The following is a 4,518-nucleotide window of genomic DNA, read 5'->3' on the forward strand; positions in this document are numbered from 1 at the left end:
GCACGAGACTGGTCAGGAAGTGGAACTTCTTTTCCACCCAGCCCTTCCTCCGCAGGGTGGACCGGATCACTGGGTAGTGTCCGCAGATGGAGAAGATCTTCTTTTCCTCAAATTGCAAGTGTGTTTGAAATTAAGGAATGGAAAACGAGTTAACCCTGTCTCTGTAAGAGGAGTCTGCAGTCAGGATGAGGGCCGGTCCCGGCGGGAAGATGCTCCATCCGCTCTGAGAATCAGGCAGCCCCCAGGCAGGCCCACCTCTGCTCTGTGTCCAAGGCCCTGGGTGTGGGGGCCTTGCACGCACAGGCCTCGCTCACACTCACCCAGAGGAGGCACAGCCAGGACCCTGGGGCTTCTGGAAGCTCAGACCTCAGCTCAGGGCAGGTTGAGGTCTGAAAGGCGGGCCTCGCGGAGGGCCCAGGACCTGTGCGCTATGGCTTTCTTTCCTGTACAAAGGTGACTGGCCTGCACATTTGGGGATGGGGAGGTGCTTGAGGTTTGAGGAGGGGTAGGGGAGCACTCAGATGCCCGGGAGGGGCCAGAGGGGCGGCGCCCCCACCCAGGGCCAGAGCCAGGGACGGGGGACCCTGCCCACTACTGTGGGGATGAGCCAGCTGCCTGCGCCAGGCAGAGGGCAGTGGCAGACAACCCTTCGCTTCCCAGCGGACAGTTGAGCAAGGAGAGGGATGGTCGCGCTGGGGCCCGAGGCCCAGCTGCTGAGGACCCACCTGGACACATCCCGTGGGCAGCGGCGGGGACCAGGGCGTGGGCAGCACTGAGCCTAGGGCCTCACGAGCTTGTGAGAGCAGGACAGGGCAGGAGGGGGCAGCGGCTCAGACTCACAGGGTCCCTAATTAGACTCTGAATTTGAAAGGCAGGTGACCCTGGGTGGGCCTGGCCTAATCAGGGGTGCCCCTGAAAAGAGGGTCAGAAATGGAGACCAGCAGGGACGGCCTCTCCCCACTGCTGGCTCTGAAGGTGCCACACATTCTACAGTCTCAGGGAAATCAATCCTGCCGACCAGCTGAGAGAGTTCCGAGGGGGTTCCTCCCGCTGTGGGCCTCCAGATGCGACCCGCCAGCTCGGTGCCTCGACAGACGCTGAGCAGAGGGCCCGGCCTGGACCCTGGCCCACAGGAGCCGGGAGATAGCACGTGGGTGTGTCTAAGCAGCTAAGGCCGTGGTGGTCCGTCACACAGCACGGGCAGGAGGACCAGGACCACCTGCCGAGGACGTGCGGGCTTGTGGCCAGACGCTGGCAGCCCAGTTCCAGCACCCCCTCGGGGGACCACGGGGCTCCTTCTGCTCAGAACACGGGTCCGGAGCCTGGCCTGCCCGGCCGCAGGGCGAGGGCCGCGCACCACGACAGGGGCCGTGGTGAGGAGGGGCGGGGTGACGACGGCAGCAGTGTCGGCGCCCACAGCGCCAGCAAAATCCCTGCCCACACCCCAGGCTCTCTGCTGAGCTAGGGTCAGACTGAACGACTTCAGAAAACCAGACTAACTGTAACAAGCCAACAGTACAAAACAGAAGGGAACCGCAAAAGGAGAACAGGGAGTGCAAGGCTTCTAACACAAGAGGGGAATCAGTCCACAAGGAGGCATGAACGGAGAGGAAAAATGAGCAGGCACCAAATGAATGAAACCCCACGGGAATATGCCAGCAGTTTAATTATGGACAAATACACAAAATGCTCCAGAAAGACCACATCTTTTTCTCATCTCAGTCTATGCTATTCACAAGAGAAAATCAAAAGCACAAGCCTACAGATAGGTAGAGAATAAAATGATCCAAGTGTGAAACAGAGTAACCTTTGCGACAAATATGCATCACTAAAGTAAAGGAAAGCATCGTACAATGCGAAGCAAACATTCAGCTTGTCATAACACATTTGTCTGCACCCACTAACAGAGCTATAAATTATACACAGCAAAATTTGGGAGAAACACAAGTAGACAAATCCACAATTACACTCGGAAATTTAACATGCTTCTCTCAGGAAATTAAAGAACACAGAGACAGAAAGCAAAAACAAAACCCTCAAGTCCAGAGGACTTGAAGAACTCAAGTGAAAACCTCTTCCCTGATGACTGTGAATAGAGCACTCTACATCAACATCTATATAAATTAACAAAATGCTAGGCAGAAAACAGGTCTGAATACATTTCAACAGAAATATACCAATTACATTCTCAACCACAGTTAATCAAACCAGAAATCAGTAACAAAATAACCAGAAACAACCTTCTTTACTGTTGTCCAGTCGATGCTTAGCCACGTCCAACTCTTTGCGACCCCAAGGACTGCAGCACACCAGGCTCCTCTGTCCTCCACTATCTCCCAGAGCATGCTCAAATTCATGTCCATTGAGTCGGTGATGTTATCTAATCATCTCATCTTCTGTTGTCCCCTTCTCCTTTTGCCTTCAATCGTTCAGCATCAGGGTCTTTTCCAATGAGTCAGTTCTTCACATCAGGTGGCCAAAGTATTGGAGTTTCATCTTCAGCATCAGTCCTTCCAACAACTATTCAGGGTTGATTTCCTTTAGGATTGACTGGTTTGATCTCCGTGCTGTCCAAGTCTTCAAAAGCATCAGTTCTTTGGCACTCAGCCTTCTTTATGGTCCGACTCTCACACCTGTACACGACTACTGGAAAAACTGTAGCTTTGACTATATGGGCCTTTGTCGGCAAAGTAATGCCTCTGCTTTTTAACATGCTGTCTAGGTTAGTCAGAGCTTTCCTTCCAAGGAGCAAGTGTCTTTTCATTTCGTGGCTGCAGTCACCATCTGCAGTGACTTTGGAGCCCCCCAAAATAAAGTTTATCACTATTTCCATTGTTTCCCCATCTATTTGCCATGAAGTGATGGAACTGGATGCCATGATCTTCGCTTTCTGAATGTTGACGTTTAAGCAACTTTTTCACTCTCCTCTTTCACTTTCATAAAGAGGCTCTTCACTTTCTGCCATAAGGGTGGTGTCATCTGCGTATCTGAGGCTATTGATATTTCTCCCAGCAGTCTTGATTCCAGCTTTGATTCATCCAGTCAGGCATTCTTCATGATGCTCTCTGCATGTAAGTTAAGTAAGCAGGGTGACAACACACAGCCTTGATGTCCTCCTTCCCAATTTTGAACCAGTCCATTGTTTCATGTCCAGTTCTAACTTCTGCATCTTGACCTGCATACAGGTTTCTCAGGAAGCAGGTAAGGTGGTCTGGTATTCCCTTCTCTTTAAGAATTTTTCATAGTTTGCTGTGATTCACACAGTCAGAGGCTTAGCATAATCAATGAAGCAGAAGTGAATGTTTTTCTGGAATTTCCTTGCTTTCTGTATGATCCAGCAAATGTTGGAAATTTGATCTCTGGTTCCTCTACCTTTTCTAAACCCAGCTTGTACATCTGGAAGTTCTCAGTTCACATATTGCTGAAGCCTAGTTGGAAGGATTTTGAGCATAATCTTGCTGGCATGTGAAATGAGTGCAACTGTGCAGTAGTTTGAGCATTCTTCGGCATTGCCCTTCTTTGGGACTGGAATGAAAACTGACCTTTTCCAGTCCTGTGGCCACTGCTGAGTTTTCCAAATTTGCGGATGCAATGAATACAGCACTTTAACAGCATCATCTTTTAGGATTTTAATAATCTACCAGTCTAGAAATTAAGAACTATACTTTAAAGTAACCCACTATCAATGAAAATAGTACAAATTGTTAAATACTTTAAACCGTATCTCATCAAAAATACAGAATGAAATCTACTGAAACGCAAGTAAAGCAGCACTCTGAGGGACATTTGTAGCCCTAAATGTTTATGTGTTTTAAGGCATCAAAAGAAAATCTGCAGCTAAACCTAAAGGTTAATTCTATATATAGGAAACCCCAGAAAGGATAGTGACAGGAAGCACAAAGGTTCATCCGTGGTCGCCAGGATTTGGGAATAACTAGGGCAAGAGGCGGCTTCCAAGAGGGCGGCCGCGCTCTGCTGCAGCTGCGTGGGTCGCCGCGGACTACGTGTGTCTCCTGGCTGTGCTTCTGTCCAGGTGCATCCAGCCCAGCGCAGCCCAAGCTGCGCGTGTCCGACCCACGCACTCGCAGGTGTGCCCCAGGAGGACGTCACGGCTGAGCGCATTTCCACACGTCACTGTGCATTGGATTTCTCGTGCTTCCCCACCGTCCTGGCCTGAGCAAGGTGACCGCACGAGAAGGACGAGAATCACGTTCTCAGAGTGGAAGCTGTGGAACCATCTGAAGAATGCTTGCCCTTCCTTCAGTTCAGTTTAGTCGCTCAGTCGTGTCCGACTCTTTGCGACCCCATGAATCGCAGCACACCAGGCCTCCCTGTCCATCACCATCTCCCGGAGTTCACTATTCCCCCCCGCCAATGCTCCCATTCTGGCGAAAGGTGGGCCTCTCCCTTGGGGACGTGGGTGGGTGTTCCAGGGGCCCCATATGAGCCCCAGAACTCCTCACACACAAGTGTCCTCACCACGTCACTCGGGGGCCTGGGCCGAGGGTGGGAGGGTTT

Source organism: Bison bison, unplaced genomic scaffold (genome assembly GCF_000754665.1).
Source record: "Bison bison bison isolate TAMUID 2011002044 unplaced genomic scaffold, Bison_UMD1.0 scf7180017460570, whole genome shotgun sequence".
Taxonomy (NCBI): domain Eukaryota; kingdom Metazoa; phylum Chordata; class Mammalia; order Artiodactyla; family Bovidae; genus Bison; species Bison bison.